Source organism: Cryptomeria japonica, chromosome 6 (assembly GCF_030272615.1).
Source record: "Cryptomeria japonica chromosome 6, Sugi_1.0, whole genome shotgun sequence".
NCBI lineage: Eukaryota > Viridiplantae > Streptophyta > Pinopsida > Cupressales > Cupressaceae > Cryptomeria > Cryptomeria japonica.
In genome coordinates this window covers 556,886,802-556,909,428 of record NC_081410.1, presented here as the reverse complement: position 1 = coordinate 556,909,428, position 22,627 = coordinate 556,886,802, and the positions used below count along the sequence as shown (strand labels likewise).

The 22,627-nt window shown below is 36.0% G+C and overlaps 1 pseudogene; it reads left to right on the top strand.

Annotated features, from left to right (window-relative positions):
* The first annotated feature begins 1,657 nt into the window (after positions 1–1,657).
* LOC131048194 (small nucleolar RNA Z102/R77) lies at positions 1,658–1,746 on the top strand (annotated as a pseudogene).
* Positions 1,747–22,627: the final 20,881 nt, after the last annotated feature.

Here is a 22,627-nt window from a genome sequence, read left to right as displayed (position 1 = left end):
CTTAAATATAACATTGATTATCTTGACAAGAAAAATACTTAAATTTATTTAAAAAATTTAAGAAAAATATGATGCACTAGAGAAAAGAATCTATGCCAACACAATATAATTCTTTTCTAATTTGGATAAATAATGAATAAGAAAGGTGGTGGCAAATGGAAAGAGTTATATTTTAGTACACACAACTTTTCAAATTTATTGAAAAATAATTTATAAAAAATAGTAAAAAATATATCCATGCACTAACGTTTCAAGTTATCAATATACACAAAAAAATTGAAGAAAAAAAGGTAAATTTTATTAAATAAAGTGTGGAGTCTTGTGTAACTTCAATTTCAAAATTTTATCAGCAACTAAATTATACTGATTACTTTATACAAAACTACATTCAAATCATTTTTAAAAATTTTATAAAAATTACAAACATAAAATACACAAGACATTATACATTTTATTAGTTTACATAATTTCAAAATTCAAAACATATATTTCACTTTCTATTGATTCCATTTAAAAAGTTGAATCAGCATTGGCCATTTTCTTTATAAAAGTGTGACACAACTTTGTGCTTTTACCTTGGCACAAAAGATTGAGGAGAAAGACAAGATAGAGCAATCCCTTAATGAAAAAATCAACCTAAAGTCTGACGAATGTGAGAAGCTAGAGAAAGAAGTGAAGAATCAGAAGGCAGAAAATAAATTCCTTGACAGTAGCAAGCTCCTAGAAGATTTGACTAGCATGCAGAAGGCTCATTTGGACAAGACCGGACTTGGATTTCAACCTAGTATGTATTCAAATTAGAATTATAAAGGCAAAGAAGTCAAAGTTGAAATTGAGAAAAAATCAGAAGATGCAGGAAAGACCCAAAATCAGAATCCTAATGCAAGGAGACCACCAGTTTGACAACCTAATTCGCAAAGGTACCCATCTTTTAATGGTTATTGTTTTCAGTGCAATAATTTTGGACATAAGGCTGCAAACTATAGAAGTATTCAGTGTTATAGTGTTGGCATGATTGGCATAATTGATACAGATGAGGTAATGTAGTTAAAGACTGATGATTGCACCAGTAGAGGATAGAAGACTATTTGTTATGAAGAGATTGAGATTCTATGATTAGATGACTTGACTAGTTATTTGTGTTGTCATTGATGGCAACTAGTGTTAAATGATGATAACTGATGTTTCTTGATGTTTGGTCTACCAGAGACCAGGTTTACCGATAATATACAGAAGTCTGTGAAATAGGACTTTAACTGGTATATGCAGAGATGTTTTACTTGAAGCGGATGATTGGTGATGATTGGTGATTTGCAGTTTGGAATATAAGCTTTTATCATGGTAATGAGTATCTGACCGGAACCATATCTTGTGATGACTATCGGAAGGCATGTTTTTAATTTCTGATGAAGTTTTGCCAAGGTTTAAGAAGGGTTTTAGAACCAGTGAAGAAATCATCAAACTGGTAATGATTTCTGGTATGGTGTTGATTGACAACAAGTTCATGTGTTGATGATAACGCGGCACAAATCGCGTGAAATGTTTGAAAGATGTTTTGGCGCATTTGGAAAGCGAATTTATTGGGAATGTGCAAAGTGCTTAGCGAAGTGAGCTAAGGGTTTGCCTTTGTACCAAATCGACTTGTTGTAATGACTTATGATCATTCAATGACTGATATTGATTTGTAATTGATTATAATGATCCATATGATGATCTGTAATGAGTTCTAAATATCTGTGATGATCTATGATGTAATTTAGGGTTTAGTGGCCGACCTAGTGGAAAGCATTATTTATGTTGGCTTAGTTGATGTTTATTGTGTCGGTGATCTTAGAGAAGAGTGTGAAGTCATACTAGAGAAGAGTGAGATGTCTGAGAGTTGCAGATAGTGAAGCATAACTAGATCTGATTTAGCAAGCTGAGAAGTGAAAGTAATATATCACTTTTTCATTGTTGTTCTCTAACCAAAATAGTTAATTAAATCCCTTAATCGAGTAGGTCCTGACAGGCCTTAATCTTGTAAATCCCCTAACAGGGTAGCTCTCAAAAAGAGTGGTAAATCCTCTCACAAGGTTGATCCTAACAATTCATTAAGCTCCTAACCAGGCTACACATCCAAATCCCTTAACTGGGTGACTCCTAACAGGATCTTCTCCCAACAGGGCGTATTATAAGCTCCTAACAGGGCGTACTTCAAAAGAGTACAAATCTTTGTGGGTACTAACTCCCACCATGGTTTTTTCCCTATTTGGGTTTCCACGTCAAAAATATGGTGTTCATGTGTGGAATGATTTTCATGTGATGTTATTGACTATCTTTAGTTTATTCATTATTTCTAAATACAACGGTTATAATAGTTTATCAGAGATTACCGGTACTGTTTAATGAATTGGCATATGCAGTAAATGAAGTTAGATTTGTTGTAAGTTTGATTTGGGTTTAAAGTTTTAAATTGGTGTTAACACTGATTCACCCCCCCTCTCAGTATTAACTGAATCCTCATACGATTAACAGTTGTTATCAAAGCTTTGTTCCTCTATGTGCAAAAAGTCACTTGAGGGAAAGATTCTATGGAAGTAAAGATGATGAAGAAAGAGGGTCCCAAATTCAACAAGGATAACTACAAGATCTGGAAAGATGGAATGGAAATCTATATCAAAGGTCTTGGTGCACAATATTGGAAGCAAGTTGAAACAAAATATGTTGCTCCTGTTGCTACTCCCTTGACACTAGATGAACTCAAAGAGCAGCAAGATAACATGCAAGCCTTAGAATCTATTGTTAGTACTTTATCCAATTCAGAATATAATGATGTTCAAGGATTGGAAACTGCAGGTGAGGTTTAGTAAAAGTTAGATATAATCTATGGAGGAGATGAGCATGTTCAAAGAGCCAAAGAGGAAAACTTGAGAGGAAAGTTCGATGACATGATAATGCTTGAAGGAGAAAATATTGCACAGTATGGTCAAAGAATCAAAGAAGTTGTTGGTGGCATAAAGAGTGTTGGAGGTAAAATGGATGATGACGCAATAGTAAGTAAAATACTTAGAACTCTTCAACTTTAGTATGCTATAAGAGTATCTACAATCCAAGAACTTAGATCTATTTCAAAGGATAAGGTAATTATTAGATCATTGATTGGTAAGCTTGCAGCTTTTGAGTTAAATAGTTTTGACAATAGTGTGACAAAATCTATTGAATCTGCCTTTAAAGCTTCTATTACCAATTCATCTACTAGAAAAGGAAAAGATATATGTCAAAATCATGAGTGCAAATCAAGTCATGGAAGTTATTGGGGAAATGAAGACAATGAAGATCAAGTGATGGAACTTGAGGCATTGTTAGCAAAGATATTTCCAAGAGGCACTGGTAAGTATAAAGGGAATCTACCTTCGAAGTGTTTCTCTTGTAGTAAAATTATTCATATTGCTGCTAATTGTCCTAATGTTGACAAGAAAGACAAATTCTGAAAATATAGAGGAAAGGGCAAAAAGCAATGTTATGTTGCAGTAGATGAAGGTGTGACCGATGAGGAGTCTGAAGATGAAAATGACAATGAGGAAATTGTGTTTGTAGTCATGAAGGAGGAACTAGCAGATGAAAAGGCACTGGTATCTCACATGGAGACTAGTGATGAATGGATTATAGACAGTGGTTGCTCACACCACATGACCAGAGACAAAAGTAAGTTCATAACCCTTGATGAATTTGATGGTGGTGTTGTTAGATTTGGAAATAACTCTCCCTACATGGTGAAAGGTAAAGGTTCAATTTCTCTAAATGGGAAGAGTAATGTTGATGATGTGTTTCGGGTTGATGGTCTAAAGCATAATCTTTTAAGTGTTGGTCAGCTCAATGATAAACGTTATTTTCTTGAGTTTAAAAGTAGAGTCTACAAAATTCTTGGAGGTAATGGTGAACTGATTGCTACCGGGAAGCAAACTAGAGGTAACTTATTCCATTTGAATAGTAATATTAATAATTGTCTGGTTGCAATAATGGAAGACATTGGTTGTGGCATAAAAGATGTTGTCATGTTAATTTTGATAATTTGGTTAAGATAAGCAAGTCAAGTGTTGTAAGAGGTTTACCCCAACTTGTTAAATCGAATATTGTGATATGCAAAGATTGTCAAATTGGTAAGATGACAAGATTGTCAAATTGGTAAGATGACCTCTATTTATTTCACGAGAAAGAATTGTACTTCTGAGAATATTTTAGATTTGGTACATACTAATCTTTGTGGCCCTATGAGAACAAAGAGTTATTATGGTGATAGGTATTTCATGATTTTCACCGATGACTATTCTAAAATGATGTGGGTGACATTTTTGAAGGAGAAATCAGAAGCATTTAGTAAATTTAAATCATTTAAAGCTCTGGTTGAGAATGAAACCGGTAAGAAATTGAAGTGTTTAAGATCAGACCGGGGAGGAGAATTCACATATGATGAATTTATTAAGTATTGTGATCAACAGGGTATCAAGAGATAGATATCAGCTCTGAGGACACCACAACAAAATGGCATAGCAGAAAGGATGAATAGAACAATAGTTGAAGCTACTAGAACCATGTTATTATAGGGTAATGTACCTAAAATGTTTTGGAGAGAAGCAAACAGCACTTTGTATACACTTTAAACCGGGTACTAGTAAAAAGAGGTAACAATAAAACATCCAATGAACTATGGTATGGAAAAACTCCTTGTGTAAGTTATTTCAAAAAATTTGGAAGTCAATATTTTATTAAGAAAGATAATTACACTGAGAAATTTGATGCAAAATCTGATGAGGGAATCTTTCTTAGTTACTCTACTAAGAGTAAGGCATATAAATGTTACAATAAGAAAACTAAGAAGATTATTGAAAGTGCTAATGTGAAGGTAGATGATCTCTCTGCAAAGTCAGAAGGTACCAGCAAATCTGAGCCTAAAAAAGATGATGAGAAACTTGTGATTATTGAACCGGAAGCACAAAACAATGAAGAACTGGCAAATGGAGAATTAGGTGCTCAACCGGTAAGTGATGAGAACAATGAAGAACAAGAAGAACAAGAAGTAGAAGATGCAAAACCAGTACCAATAATTCCTAGGTATGTTAGATTAAACCATTCACAAGAGAAGATAATTGGTGATAAGAATGATGGTATGCAAACAAGGAGGAAAATAAGAGAAAACTCATGTTTGAAATCTACAATTGAACCCAAAACAGTAAAGGAAGCACTAAAAGATGATGATTGGGTTAATGCAATGAATGAAGAATTAGATCAAATTGGGAAGAATCAGACATGGTCACTTGTTCCTAGACCGGAGGATAAGAATGTAATTGGAACAAAATGGGTCTTTAGGAATAAGTTGGATGAAGAAGGAAAAATTGTAAGAAACAAGGCGAGGTTAGTCTGCATAGGGTATGCACAGGAAGAAAGTAAGGATTATGGAGAGACCTTTGCACCTATTGCTACATTAGAAGGAGTGAGGATGCTGCTAGCATTTTCTACATATAAGGGATTCAAAGTTTATCAAATGGATGTCAAATCAGCCTTTCTGAATGGGATTCTAGAAGAAGTCTACATTGAATAGCAGGATGGATTTTCTCTATCTGATGATGAAGACATGGTATGCAAATTGCATAAAGCACTATATGGTCTAAAGCAAGCACCGAGAGCATGGTATGAAATATTACATGCACATCTAATTAAAATTGGATTCCAACGTACCAGTGAGGACAACAACATTTATTTGAAGACTGATGGAGACAAGATGTTGATAGCAGAAGTGTTTATAGATAACATAATTTTTGGTGGAAATGATGATGTGTATGGATTTTGTTGATATAATGAAAAAGGAATTTGAAATGTCTCTAATCGATGAAATAAAGTTCTTTATTGGGTTACAGGTCCAGCAACTGGATGGTGGTATATTTATCTGTCAGAGCAAGTATGTCAAAGAGGTGTTGAAGATATTCGGCATGGAAGAGTGCAAACCGGTAGGAACACCGATGGTGACAGGCTGCAAGTTGTCCAAACAAGATGATTCTCCTACTGTTTGTGAAAAAGAGTATAGGTCTATGATTGGTAATTTGCACTATGTTGTTCATTGTAGGCCGGATATTGCTCATGTTGTTGGATTAGTTGCCAGATTTTAGAAAGAGCTTAAGGAGACACATTTGGTGGAAGTGAAGAGAATTTTTCGGTATCTCAAAGGCACAGTAGACTATGGTTTATGGTATCCTTATAAAGGAGATTTTAATTTCAATGTCTTTACTGATGCAGATTGGGCAGGTAATGTGGATGACTGGAAAAGCACAATCGGTGGAGCCTTTCTTCTTGGTGGAATATTAGTGGAATGGACAAGCAAGAAACAAACATGTGTTTCTACATCTATAGTTGAAGCAAAGTATGTTGTTGCATCCATGAATTGCACGCAGGCAATATGGATGAGACATGTGCTAGAAGGATTCAAAATAGATATGTCTGAACTAGTGACTATCTATTGTGATAATACAAATGCAATAAATATTTCTAAGAATCTTGTACTTCATGCTAGAACCAAGAACATTGAATTGAAGTAACATTTTCTAAGGGAAAGAGTTCAAGAAAAACAGATCAAGATGGAATATGTGAAGAGTAAAGATCAGATAGTTGATATCTTTACTAACCCCTTACCGAAGACTACCTTTGAGTTTCTTAGAGGTAAACTAGAAGTTAGACCCCTACACCGAGAGAACTAGAAATGGAGATGCATCAATCCTGTGGATCTAATGTTTATTCTTCATTAAGGATTGATGAGGTACAAGCTGTTGTTTTGTAACTAGTTTGGAAAATATTTATAATGGATTCGAATTGCCAAAGGCAACATTCGAATACATTAAGATTAAATAGGGTTGGGCCCTATCTCAATCTAATATGTAAAACAAATAGGGTTGGGCCCTATTCCAATGTTGTTCGGATCATTATAGGGCTGGGCCCTACTTCCCTTATATTCCTAACATATAATGTTCAAAATGCATGGACCTATTTACCACACGTGTGGGCTAACATGTGGACCCATCCTCATTATGTGGCGTGTGAATTAAAGTGAGTTTAGGCACCAAAATATATTGGGCCGACCCTATATGCATTCCCTCTACCTTGTATAAATACAGATTCATTTTGGAAGGAAACTATTCAAGCAAGTTCACAAAATACCTCTGCTCCAAAAATGTGATTCAGATCTGCTCTAGGTGCGAAATCTCCAGTTGTGAAAATTATCCTTGAAGGTCTGCAAACTCAGTTAGGAGGATAGTGAATTGTCATTGTATGGTACAAATTACATCTGCTGGGTGAAATCCATCTGTTGTGCATCTATTGTATCAAGACAATGAACATCATTGATAGGCAGTGCAGCATATCATCATAGAAGCACAGTGAACCATCATCGAAGGAAAGAGAATTCATTGTCTTGTGATTTCCTTGCATCCGAAGGACTGAGATAAGTTGGTTTCTATCTATTGTCATCTGTTGTTATTGTGCCTTAGCTCAGTCGGACTTGTAACTATAATTTCTGCCTATCATAATCAGATCTGAAGATCTGTTGTTGTTGGGTTTTTCCTCCAAGGGGGAGGTTTTCCCAGGGTTGTCTTGTGTTGTGTACATCTCTATTTATGTGCTTTATTTCTGTTACTATACATTATCTACTTTTGCACCTATATGTTAAGCGATTGCAAATCTGATTACTAAAATCTAACAAGCTACTCCATAGGGGGGGCAGCTAGGATATAAAGTTTTGATTTAATGATTTGATATAATGATTAGATATAATGTTCTGATTTGGTTAGTAGAGATGATGATGACAAAAGCAGCAATAAAGAAGATCGGTGATGCACATACACCATTGGCATTGTTGTCAAAGGGGGAGAAGAACAAGATCAGATTTGGGAGAAGAACAAGATCAAAGAAGTATTGGTTTAGGGGGAGAAGACAAAAGAAGGAGACCGCTAGATGATATGATACCGGCAGCAAGTAGCAATGATGGTGTTGCAATCTGATTGGTATATCTGATTGGTGTTGCCATCAATGCCAAAGGGGGAGATTGTTGGCATGATTGGCATAACTGATACAGAGGAGGTGATGCAGTTAAAGACTGATGACTGCACCGGTAGAGGATAGAAGACTATTTGTGATGAAGAGATTGAGATTTTATGATTAGATGACTTGATCAATTATTTGTGTTGTCATTGATGGCACCTGATGTTAAATGATGATAACTCATGTTTCTTGATGTTTGGTCTAACAGAGACAGGGTTTACCGGCAATATACAGAAGTCTATGAAATAGGACTTTAACCGGTATATGCAGAGATATTTTACTTGAAGCGGATGATTGGTGTTTTGCGGTTTGGAATATAAGATTGTATCATGGTAATGAGTATCTGACTGGAACCGCATCTTGTGATGACTATCGGAAGGCATGTTTCTAATTCCTAATGAAATTTTGCCTGGGTTTAAGAAGGGTTTTAGAACCGGTAAAGAAATCATCAAAGCGGTAATGATTTCTGGTATGGCGATGATCGACAAGAAGTTCATGTGTTGATGATAACGCAACACAAACCGCGTGAAATGTTTGAAGATATTTTGGTGTGTTTGGAGAGTGAATTTCTTGGGAATGTGCAAAGTGCTTAGCGGAGTGAGCTAAGGGTTTGACTTTCTACCAGATCAACTTGTCGTAACGACTTATGATCATTCAATGGTTGATATTGATTTGTAATTGATTGTAATGATCCATATGATGATCTGTAATGACTTGTAAAGATCTATGATGATCTATGATGTAATTTAGGGTTTAGTGGTTGACCTAGTGGAAAGCATTATTTATCTTGGCTTAGTTGATGTTTATTGTGTCGGTGATCTTAGAGAAGAGTGTGAAACCGTACTAGAGAAGAGTGAGATCTGCTAAGAGTTGTAGATAGTGAAGCATAATTGGATATGATTTAGCAAGCTGAGAAGTGCAAGTAACAGATCACTTTTTCATTGTTCTTCTCTAACAATTATGGCATATTAAATCCCTTAACTGAGTAGAACCTGACAAGCCTTAATCTTGTAAATCCCCTAATATAATAGCTCTTAAAAAGAGTGGTAAATCCTCTCACGAGGTTGATCCTAATAGGTCATTAAGCTCATAACCGAGCTGCATATCCAAATCCCTTAACCGAGTGACTCCTAACAGGGCATACTTCAAAAGAGTACAAATCTTTGTGGGTACTAACTCCCACTGTTGTTTTTTCCCTATTGGGTTTCCACGTCAAAAATATGGTGTTCATGTGTGGAATTATTTTCATGTGATGTTATTGATTATCTTTAGTTTATTCATTATTTCTGAATACACTGGTTATAGCAGTTTATCAGAGATTTATTAGAGATTACCGGTATTGTTTAATGAATTGGCATATGCAGTAAATGAAGTTAGATTTGTTGTAAGATTGATTTGGGTTCAAAGTTTTAAATTGGTGTTAATAATGATTCACCACCCCTCTCAGTATTAATCGGATCCTCATAGGATTAACATATAGTTGCAAGAGGTATGGTCATAAGGCAAATCGTTGTAGAAACCATGTTGTGAGTTAGAATCAGAATCCAGTTGAAGCAAATAAGAATAATTACAACTTTCATGGATATTGTTATACTTGCAATGGCTATGGTCATAAGTCTAATCAATGCAAATATAGATCTCATCCGATAAAGAAGGTGATCAATTGTTTCAAGTGCAAGTAGTCTGGATATTACGCTAATCAATGTAGCAAAGGAAATATGGAGAAATCTGCTGAGAAGAGTGTTATGAAGAATGATGAATCGGAGAATAAGCAAAATTTGGTTTGGAGAAAGAATGAAGAGAAGATAGTAAGCGAACCTAATGTACTAGGATCCGGTTCAAGCACCTCTTCCTTCGGTAACTAAGTATAATGCTTTGGCTCTTGGGGAGTTCCATTCCTAAGAAAAAATCTTTCACTCTCCCCCGTCTGCATAGATCATGTCGTTGATCTGGCATGAATATGTTTTGGAAGCTATCTGATAATCAAAGAACTTTTGCTGACATTATCAATAAGACAGTTCTTGGTGGCAAAACCCTAAACGAATTTTTTTGGAAAGCTAAGTATCATCTTTTTAGATTCATTCATTCATAATTTGTGCTTAAGAATATTGCAAACACTAGAGAGATAGAAAAGCAAGAGAAAAGTGCGAGAAATAATGGAAAGCAAATGGATCATCGGAGAATCTAGCAGCGAGAAATTTTAGGTTTTGGGCAAAGTGTTACTAGATGAATTTAACCTGGAGAAAATCAAAAATGTTGAAGCTGTTTTGACCGATGTTGAGTTGCAAACGGTTAAGGAATTGGAGAGAAAACGTTTGAATATATGGATAGAATTTCCTTAGTTTGATAATGTGGAAGTTTTCAAAGTGATCTTGAGTCATGTGTGGGATGATAGCATCATGTTGGATAAACCCTATCCAATCACGAAGGAGGTTATCTCATTGATCACCGGTTTATACAACAATGGAGAGGTTCTAACTGAAAAGTCAATTTTGAATAGAGAAGTGGAAACCCTAACTGACATGAAGGGTGACCTGCTTACATTGATCATTAACATGATTCTCATCCTTGTGGTAAGGTATGTTCCCCATGGCATCTCTTATAAAATCTATTTCAAGAATAGGGAAGTTGTCACTTTGGCAATTGCAGTATATATGGCACATATGCTTGTAATAGAAAAAAAATCATTCGACTTGTGTGAATTGTTGAGAGAACTGTTTCTGAAAAATGTTAAGATGTTGAAAGACTAGAATTATCAATTTCGATTTGGTTCATTTATTGTGTGTTTAGTCATGTGTTGTTTGGGATCCCTTATGGTAAAAGAAGATGTCATATGGGAATATGGAGTCCTGATTGCAAGGTAGATATTTAGGTATTTGAACAATTTGGGCAATAAAGAGGAAGTTTGTGATACATATTTCAAATCCTTTCTAGACATGTGGAGTGTTATCCTGGTATCCTTTGTTTCTGATTCTGGAGGCTTTTCCTCCTGAAAGAACAAAAGAAGATAGTATGTTACTGTTAGTGTTTCTAAGTCTAAGAAAAGCAAGAAGGATGTGAAAGAGAGAGATGTTGTTGTGATTGAGGATCTAGAGTCCCCTGTAGTTGAAGGAGATTTGGCGGTTGCAAATCAGGAAGCTAGAGAGTCAGATGATGAATCTAATTTACTAGAGTTAGTTGGTAGTATGAATGGAATCGAGAGAATTGGCAAGATGTGGTTGACTTCAGTTGAATCAAATAGAATTGAAGGTGTTTTGCTGAATCATTTTGATCTGGAATAGTATGAGCATTGAGGATATCAGTAATTTGCTTTTGGAATCTTTAAATTAAGTTCTTAAGGAGAGTTTATCTGAGTAGTCTATTGAGGCTGGAGTATCAGAGGTAAAAGAAATTGATAGATAGGAATCTGATGAATGAATGTGTTTGTGTGCAAAAGGCTTTATCAGTGTGCATTAAAGATTTGAGAGATTGTATCTACAATGCCAGTAGAGTCTACAGATACTGTATCCCTTGGCTGGTAGTTGCAATAAAGAACAAGGCCAAAATTGATGCAATTGAAGATGAGTTAAGCAATGTAGGAAAATCTATTGATTTCCTGAGTGATAAGGATGGTGAACAGAGAAAAAGGGTGAACTTTCTTCAAGATGAACTCTTATTCTTGCAAAGGCAAAAAGAAGATGTTGTAAATATGTTTTGGAAAGTGAGGGAGATTATTGAGGCTAAGTTGGAGCACTTTTCAACATTACTTGGTAAAGCAGTTGAGTATGAGAAGAACCCATCTGATACAGACATTTTCTCCCATGTTGTTGATCTATTGGTGGAATGCAGAAGCCTATCAGTTATCATTCAATTGGCCATTCTTGGGAAGTTCTTTCGGACCTCAAGGAGAAATACAAGCTTATCTTTCTGAAGAAGAGCGGTTGAAGGTTATATCTGGTCTGGTATTCAATTTTGCAGTTGTGTATATACTTTGATTTCTTTCTTTTTTCTTTTTATCAAAGGCATCCTTTGTCCTTGATGTCAAAGGGAGAGAAAGGAATGTGGATTTTGGATATGAGGAGATGTATGAGTTAGGGGGAGTTGAGCTATATGCAGATATGATATGTGTTGCCATCAATGACAAAGGGAGAGATTGTTAGACTTGCGTGAATATTGTTGTCGTTAATGTCAAACTAGTTATCTGGTATGGACCGAACAGTGTATGCAGTATATTGAGGAAAATTAAGTTATCAAGTTTGATACGGATGTTGTATGCGGTGGGTACGTATAAATGAGTAGGTGTTGTGCATTTTGGTATTAGGGGTAATGTAGTAAGATGGAGTTGTTATAATGGAGTGATATCTAGAAGATCCCTATCTCTGAAATTCTATATTGTATTTGCTCGTGTCTCGGTATCATCTATTTTGGTCATGTTAGTTGTATCTCTCCAAGTTTTGTGTTGAAGTACTCTTGGTATGCATGGAATCTGTTTGGAGATATTATGCTTGAGTTTTCTGATAATGGGTCAGTATCTATGGGTTCTGATGACCCTGTCACATTTTGGTAATCATGGTATATGCATCAATGAATGGATTATATAAAAGGAAGCATGTTGATATCTTGCAGAGGCTAACTTGGTCAAGATTTTATTGGATAACATGTTGAGCTAGGCCGACACATTATTCCTGTGTATATGTCCTCTGGTATATATGTAGAAGCATGTGGTGTGTAAGTGTGAATGATGGAATGGAGATGTGTGTATGCAAAAGAGACATAATAGTGAAGATAGTAAAGAAGCACAGCGTGAAGTGTGAATTGCAGACAGCAAAGGCAATTGGTACAGAGTCAGAGTGCAGTTAGTGTTGCAGTGTTGCAATAGTCCTTCACCGGACTTGTTGCAAGATAGTTGTACAGAGATCTTTCACCGGATCTGATATAAGGGTTGTGATTTGTGATCTGAGCTTAATCCTGGAACTGATCTCATGCATTTGGAGATGTAATCCTCTTCAGCTCAACCTTTTTTTTTGTTGTAGTGAACATTTTGGCAGTTAGCCATCTTTTGTATTATTGCAATGAGTAGTCTGGTAGTGAGCCATTTTTGTTATCTGGCAGTGAGCCACCCATTTGTAAAACACCATATAACTAGTTATATTCTCTTCAGATTTAACACTCTTTGTGGTTTTTCCCATTTGGGTTTTCCATGTATAAATTTTGGTGTTCCTTCTGTGGTTATGTTTTTCTTGTTTGTTGTTTCATGTATGTTAAGCATATTTGGTCAGAAAATTTTAACTACAGTAAAAGTTTAAATTTTTGTGGGAATACTAATTCACCCCCCCCCCCTCTCATTATTTTGGTCCCTTCAACCAATCCAAAATAAGATACATTCCAAGATGTAGAATTTGCAAATGAGCCCTTAGATGCTAACAGGGCCATTATACTAAATTTAATCCCAGTGGAAGAAACAACTGATGAAAGGATGGTAGATGCGGTACACTTTTTGTTCGATGATGAGTTTATTTAGACTCCTAAGTTCAAAAAAAATTGGCTAAAAGTGAAATTGAAAGAGTTATCTAAAGAGGAAATAGCCAATTTTGATCAGGAAAACATAAACATCACTCCTAACTGTTGGTGTAAATAATTATTCATGTTGGATATTATTACACTATACTTAAGTTTACTTAGGTACATGCATTTCATAGTAGTTTGGGTATGAGACACTTGGGTGTTTGTGCCACATTGGGATAGTGTGTGTAGTTGAATTTCCACCTTTTATGGTGTTGATCTTATCTTGTTGTTACATTCCACATTCAGTGGGTGATCCACCTCATGTGGAATATTATATTGTTTCTCCTACCTACCACACCTATTTCCTACCTACCCTTGTTTCTTATTGAGCCACATTTAATGTTTGTGTGCTCACATATCCATATAGCTTTGCCTATATAAGCAGGCTCATCTATATTGTTTGTACGGGCAATCATTGAACATCTTTTGATGATCCAGTTGATCAGTATTTTCATCTTAATAGAATAAAGTTTATTCCTATCATCTATTTTGTTCTCTCTTATTTGTGTTTTTCATTGCCTCTTGATCTTGGCAAAATCTCACATGGTATCAAAGCCATTAGAGTGCCATTGGCTTGCCAATTGAGAGAAATTTGGGGTTTTGCATTTTGGAGCTTTCTATTGTAGGTTATTATTGGAGTTTGTTGGGTCAAATCTAAGGTCACCATTGGATTGAGGAGGTTTGAGAAAGTTAGAATCGCCTTTTGTTTCATCCAAATCTGACATCTGAGGCCAAATCTAGAGTCGTTTGAAGGTGGAGGGTGGTGACTTGTCCCGGCAGCGATCTGCAATTTTGGAGCATTTTTTTGCCAAATCCGTCATCGCCATTACGCTTAGAAGGCCCAAAAACCCCAATATCGACTGTCAATTCATCTAAATTGGCCGCCGTTACCCCGAATTGAAAAAATTTCCCCTCCTGGCCCATCGTATGGACTTGCAAGTACAGGTCTGAAAAAAAAAATTTATTTTTTCCATTTTAATTATTTTCGGAAAATAAAAAATAAAAAAAATAAATTTTATTGTTAGAGGGGTGTTTTTGTTGGTTTCGTTTTGTTTGTTTTTTTAAAGGGGGCTGAAAAAGGAAGAAGGAAGTGGTTATAAAAGACAAGGGGATTCATTTCCCCTCGCCCCCGCACAATCGTAAAAGGAAGAAAAGAGATCTCGTGGTCTGGTGGGATGCAACAAGTGTAAAAGGGAAATATATTTCCCTCTACCTCATGTTAGGCCCAATATGGAAAGCTAATGTACTGAGAGGGGAGGGGTGAATCAGTACTTCAAAACTTTTCTTGAATAATAACCTTACTGTTATGCATAAACAGAATAGTGCAGTAACATAAAATAAAGTTAAAACAAATAGATAACAATCATACATGATTCACTCCATAACACATATATTTTGGTTACGCAAAAACTCTTGGTTAGAGAGAAAAAATGCGGTGGGGATGGCACCCACAACTTCACTACTGCAATAATAAAGAATGCTCGGTTAGAGCTACATTTAGCTATTTATGATAGCTTACCCTATTAGGAGTAACAAGATCTGTTAGATCTACCTTGCTAAAGGATTTTACAACATTTATTCTAAATGTTGCACCTGGTTATAGGCTTTACAATTTATAGACTTGGTTAGAGTCTTTTACCCTGTTAAAGGTTTCTCTTTCAATCTTCACAATATTTCAATAAAATCATTACAAATATCTGCAAATTTACATCTGAAATGTTATACTAGATTCTATGTGCTCAGAATAAGATTACCTTGCTTATAGCATACCTCGGTAACCCATATAGTAACTCGGTAAACCCTTCTGTTTACTCAGTTCTTCGACTATTCTCTGAAAACCTTCTCGGTGACCTATGTGTCTCTGTAACAGTCTTCCTTCATTCATACATGCACACACCTTGCTCTTAACTCATGCTGTATAAATAGATCTCTTAAAATGGTGATCCAATTCATTGCTTCGATCTTACAAACAAGATTCCTTGAATGAATAACTAAACAAAATATTTCATTGGTTAGATTGTCCTTGTAATCATACACAATCTTCTGGTGCAATTTCCAATGTAATAATGGTTAGATGTGCCTCGATCTTGTAACACATTTTCATATGCATGTCCAAGTTGAATGTATCTGGTAACATGTTTCACTCGGTGTATGTCAACTCAGTGTGTCATCTTTACTGCTCGGTAGTCTCAAAAAGATACTCGGTAGACAACTCGGTGTATACTGCGTTCTGTAACTGCTTTCTTCTGTAACCGACTAGATTGTGCATACCGACTTCTCTGTATATATACCGACTACATGATTCGGTAGTGCTAACCGAATAGAATGTATAGTATGACTTTGAATATAAAACTAATGGCAACTTGATAAGTAGTAACAATCTCCCCTTTTGACATTAGTTGAGATGTTTGACAAAAACTACTTTCAAAGTCATAACTCAAAAATATATATACTTGCAAAATGACTATACTTGACAATATATACAATAGTCAATGAAATAGTATATTCAGATATACTCCCCTTATCATTATTCTGTTCATAAATCTGATTTTGTATGCTCGGTTCTGTGCTTGTGTGCTCTGCTTGCTATGCATAATCTACTCGGTATACTCCCCTATATACAATACTCAAAACTGTATCACTCCCTAAATATAGTATATTACTCCCTTATGTAGTATTACTCCCCTTTTTTGACAAACATCAAAAACTTAATTTCCATCTGGGGGCGGTAACTGATCAAAAATAGATTTATACTTCTTATGGGCATCTGTGAGTGCGACTGAGAGTGCATCCTTTACACTTTCCATTAAAGAATTTTGTGCTTGAATATCAGCCAATAGTGATATTAAGCCATCAAGAGTGCTTCCCTCTTGTGTAGTAGATAGGTGTGTAGCTCTGTTAATCTATTCCTGAACTGATGAGAGATGAGGAAGGAATAATGTCTGGAGGGTCATTATATCCATCATGATCTTATGTTCTTCATTTCTGAGTTCTAACTGTTGAGCCATGAGCTGTTGAAGCTTGGTGTAAAAATTCTGAACTGAATTTGGCTTTGTGGTCAATTTGGTGGAGAGATCGGTGATCTCTTTCTCAATTGCATCAGTTTTATTTTTGATATCTTTAATGAATAAGGAAAATGTACAAAGTTTCTGAAATAAATAAAGAATATGCTTGAGTTGAGGGGACAACTCAACAATGAATTTGACAAGCTTGACTTTTCCTATAGCTAGAGCTTTTTGTACCTCTTCTATCATTTTTGCAGTAAGCTCTTTATCTTTTAGCTTGCTCAGGTACTCAAATGCATCAAATCCAGATGTTTCTATTTGATTAAGGAGTTCATCCAGTTGAATGTGGATGGTTGCATCGGTTGACACTGTTGCTGATGGTAGCATTTTTGTTAGCAGTGTCTTCACCTTCTGTAGTACTTTATTCTTCTTTTGAATGGCCATTTTTTTTTCCTATTTGGCCTTTGCTTTGCATAGTTCACCGAAATCAATAAGTGCTTGCCCCTTTAATTTTGAGATATCCACATTGGGCAACACTATCGGTTTAGTCAAGTCAACTTTAAAACTATGCTTTTTGACTTTCTTCTCTTTACCTTTGGTCGGTTGGACCAAGACAATTGCTTGTGAGGCTTGTTGACCCTCAGTACGTTGCTCAGTAGATGCAACACTTTGGTCTGTTCCTATAGTCGTTGTGGTGTCCTTGGGTGTCTCGGTACTGGGGGTCTCAGCTGCTACATTCTCAGTGCTTGATGGTGCTTGAGAGGTCATTTCTTGAGTTGTACCTTCTGCTGCTTTAGACTGGTGACCTTCGATGCCTTGTGTTGTATCTTTAGGTGCTTTGGTAGAGACAGGTGGTTTGACCGGCGGATAAGGCTAAACTTGTACTATCACAGATTCACTAGATACAAGTTTTGCATAGGTAGTGCCTTCTATCATTTCCTGCTCCGGTGCTTCTACATCCATGACATCTTCATCAATTTGAATAGTGTCAGTCGGGTCTTGCTCGGTAGCATCAGGACCTTGCTCGGTGACATCAGGATCTTGCTCGGTGACATCAACAATTTCAACATGAGTTTGCTCACCGACATCCTTTAGTTTGAAGATATCCTGCCACTTGGCTTTTGTCTCATTTTCTACATCAATGTATAGCCCATTCATCAATTTTAAGGCTCTCTGTCTGACAAGAAATTTAGAATTGTAGGTTGTCAAATGCTCCTTTATTTCTACTACAGACATATCGGGAAATAGATGGACTAGAATTCTTTCTCTAATTTGTTTCTCTGAGTCCATTGCATATTTCCACCTATTATCAATATGCAAGTAAAGTTCATTTGGAAGTGACTTTACTAGTTCTAATGGAGCTAGCTGAAACTTTAGAAGTGTACAAATGACAGCTTCTTCAATTTGTCGCTTCTCATCATTATTCCTAGTCTCATACTTGACATATCTAAATCCTACAAATCCACCATATTCTTTAAGATTGGCACAAAAGTTTTCAACACTATGAATATTTACCTTCTTGCTTTTTACAATCTGGAATTTGTTTGCATCATCGGATTCTGTATCACTAGACTCTTTTGCCAAAACGAGTCTCCGAGTAGCTTTCTTGTAGGTCTTGGTTACCTTGGGAACAGTAACACTCTTTTGTTTCTTACTCGATGATGCAACTGATGCTCTAATGTTAGGTCGCTTTGTTGGTGGAGTCGGTAGGGCCTTTGAAGTATCCAGTTTCTTTCTTTTTAACACTTTACCCTTAGGCAACTCGGTACTCAATGTTATTGCTGCCTCTTGAGCTTCAGATTCCTCTTCGGTAATGGCAAGAGTGCCTTTGACAGGTGTAGAGGAGGATTCTTCTCCAAATTTCTCAGATAAAACCTTTATCATCTTTGTAGCCTTTCTTGTAGCTTTAGGTACTACAATGCTCATTTTTACTTTTTCCTTAACTTCTTCATAAGTTCCATATATCAGCTTAGTAGCATGCCTTGGTAATGTGAGATATGCATCAATCTGTTGTTGTGTGATATCATAGTCAATCTTGTAACCCATTGGTGGCAAAGATTGAGTCCTTGATTCTACAGCATTCACATAGCAGTAATCGGTGTCTACCTCAAAGCATATATCATCCTTATATTTCTCTACCAGCTATGGTGGAATCTGGTACCTGTTGCGCATCTTTTCTTGAAATTTGTTGAAGTAGTCATCCATGATATCATTGAAATTATCTCCCAATTTCTTGATAAAGTCATTAATTTGATGGGTGATTGGTCGGTGTAGCTCCCAAACTACTTTACTGACTGAGGGAAAGAACTACTCAAAGTAGAAAAACATGCATACAAGAAGTGAACCAAACTTCAGTGTATTTGCCGAGTTGTTCTTCTTCGGCTTCCTTATTGTGTTCAGGTTCTCAAACAAGTTTTTCAATAACACTTCACATAAATCTACTTTCATTCCCTTTTTAACTATTTTGTAAGCTAAGTCAACTACTGCACAGGGTACACTGTTTTCCCTTGCTGACTGGAAGAAACAGTAACCAATTACTCTAATTACAAACTTAAGTTTTGCATCAGTGACATTATTCAGTTTCAATCCTCGGTAATTAGATTCAACTCCAGTTAAACTGATTAACTCCTTCTGTGATATCATTTTCTGTGCTCGTGCATGATCATAGATAGGATACCCGGTGATCACATGAATGATTTCCTTAGTGATTTTGAATGGTTGCTCCTCTAGCCACATAAAATCATCAAGAACTCTGCTTAAAACAAACTTAACCCACTGGGGTTTGAACACATGGGGATAGGCTAGGGCTTCAGTTAATCCCTTGATTTTGATATGCTCGTACTTGCTATCCATTTTGTCATCAGTACATAGCTCATCATATGTGTCACTAATCTCAACATGACCGAGTTCTTCAACACGGCATTTGGTGAAGAATCTAACATCTTCGACTAACAAGACTCGATCCGGGATGAGTGAAAAGGCAGTTTTGTCATCCGGTTCAGAGGCGACTTTAGGAGTCAAAGTGTATTTCAGTGAGGGCTTCTCCACATTCTTGACAACTACGGAATCTTGGATCTTGGGTACCATTTGTAAATTTCAGATAAAACTTAGCAAACTATCCTTAGGGTTTGACGGTTTACAAATGGCAGATGCTTCACACTCGATAGATAATAGCAATTAGACAAGATCGGAAAACCAGCTTAACAGTGTGATGAGATTTGATGTAAATACCTTGGATTCACTTTGAATGAAGTTTGATCGCCTTGATTGGCTCTACTCTACTCTCTTGAAATCTTGGTGAATGAAAATGACCGTGAAAATACCTTTAAGTACACAAAATACCTTATTGGGCTTTGTGCGGGTTAGGTCAAAACATTAAATGCACTCGGTTTACCTTTAACCGATTTACTCCCTTTTTTTTTTTTTTAACCGAGTAACCAAATTTCCTTCATTTATCGACTTGACAGGTTTCCTGTATTCACCGACTTGACAGGTTTCCTGTAAAGTACTTTTGATAGAATTTCAAACCTACTAATGCATCTTAACTATGCAGATTTTGAATTTAGTACATACTACAATAGGAACTATTATGATTTTAACCTTCAGAGAATGTAGTCCCTTCATACCTTTTTTGATTAATTTGGAATAGGTGCACCTAACTCGGTAGGTAAGGTGCTTTCTTCATCTGACATGATTTCCTTCTTTTTCCAAATCATCTTGAATTTTTCTTTCATCTCTTTAGTGTCTCCTCTAGGTTGATCTCTACAATCTCCAGCTAAATGTCCAGCTTTGTGACAATGAAAACATGCCATACCAGGATTTCTCCATGATCTTCAGTTGTTCATTCCAAACCTTATAAAATAGTTGGCATTGATGTGTCCATATCTTCCACAACATTCGCACCATATCCTTGTATTGTAATCCCATGGTACTACTGCATATTGTTGGTAAGGATCTGTGTGAGTTCAGTAACCTCTAGCATTTGCTCGATGTGCAAACCACATGTAATTCTTTTGCTTAACCCAGCACTTCTCGGTACTATGTCCATATCTATTGCAGTTTTTACAAAACCCTTTGAATTTTGCCTTCTGATAGTTGTTAACAGACTTTGTCCTACATTGATTAGATGTGTGACCATATTTATTGCAATTGTAACAATAATCATTTGACTTAGTGATATTTGGTTGCTTACCTTTTCTGATCTGGCATATGTTGGCAGTATGACCTTGATTTCCACAGTAGTAGCAAATAGGCTTCTTCCTTTTGATTTTATTCTTGTTTCCAGCTTGCTTTGATGATTCTCCTCTCTCGGTAGTATGAATTCCTTTGTAATCGAGTCTTGCATCTTTGTTGGGTCTCCTTGTATTTAGTTGCTCATCCAACATCTTTGATGCTTCATAACTCTTCTTCAGTGTTTCTTTGGATTTCTTCTCTATTTCAAGTTCATCAGTTAACCTTGATACTTCAAGTCTCAATGCTTGATTCTCATCATTCTTCAGAATTGCTTCATGATGTGCATAACCCAATTGATCTGTCATATTTTGTTGAATCTCAGTCAACCTTATGATTTCATCATTCTTATCAGATACTAAGACTTCAAGTTGTTGTTTCTCTCTTTGTAGATCTCTTGCTTTATCCTCAACTATCCTTAATGCATCTAGATTTTCAGTCATCTATGTGCTGAAATGTTCATGTTCTCTTTTCATTGCTTTTAGTTGATCAGCCAATACTTTGTTCTTTTCTTTCAACACTCCAATCATTTCTTCAGTTTCTTCAGATATACTGTTCTCAGATGATGTCTCAATTTGTTCCACTAACTCTTGAGAATCCTGCAAGTCATCAGATAATCTTCTTCTTACTTTCAGAGATTTTTGCATTTGCCTTTGCATGTTTGCAATCACTTGATTTGTATGATCTAACTCTTCTTGCAGATACACAATCCTCTGAGATTGTTTATAGCCTTCCATTGATAAGATCTTTCTCTTTAGGTAGTTAAACCCTTTTCCAAGATTCAAGCTCTGATACCAATTGTTAGGCCCAATATGGAAAGCTAATGTACTGAGAGGGGAGGGGTGAATCAATACTTCAAAACTTTTCTTGAATAATAACCTTATTTTTATGCATAAACAGAATAGTGTAGTAACATAAAATAAAGTTAAAACAAATAGATAACAATCATACATGATTCACTCCATAACACATATATTTTGGTTACGCAAAAACTCTTGGTTAGAGAGAAAAAATGCGGTGGGGATGGCACCCACAACTTCACTACTGCAATAATAAAGAATGCTCGATTAGAGCTACATTTAGCTATTTCTGATAGCTTACCCTATTAGGAGTAACAAGATCTGTTAGATCTACCTTGCTAAAGGATTTTACAACATTTATTCTAAATGTTGCACCTGGTTAGAGGCTTTACAATTTATAGACTTGGTTAGAGTCTTTTACCCTGTTAAAGGTTTCTCTTTCAATCTTCACAATATTTCAATAAAATCATTACAAATATCTGCAACTTTACATCTGAAATGTTATAGCAGATTCTATGTGCTCAGAATAAGATTACCTTGCTTATAGCATACCTCGGTAACCCATATAGTAACTCGGTAAACCCTTCTATTTACTCGGTTCTTCGACTGTTCTCTGAAAACCTTCTCAGTGACCTATGTGTCTCTATAACAGTCTTCCTTCATTCATACATGCACACACCTTGCTCTTAACTCATGTTGTATAAATAGATCTCTTAAAATGGTGATCCAATTCATTGCTTCGATCTTACAAACAAGATTCCTTGAATGAATAACTAAACAAAATATTTCATTGGTTAGATTGTCCTTGTAATCATACACAATCTTCTGGTGCAATTTCCAATGTAATAACGGTTAGATGTGCCTCGATCTTGTAACACGTTTTCATATGCATGTCCAGGTTCAATGTATCTGGTAACACGTTTCACTTGATGTATGTCAACTCGGTGTGTCATCTTTACTGCTCGGTAGTCTCAAAAAGATACT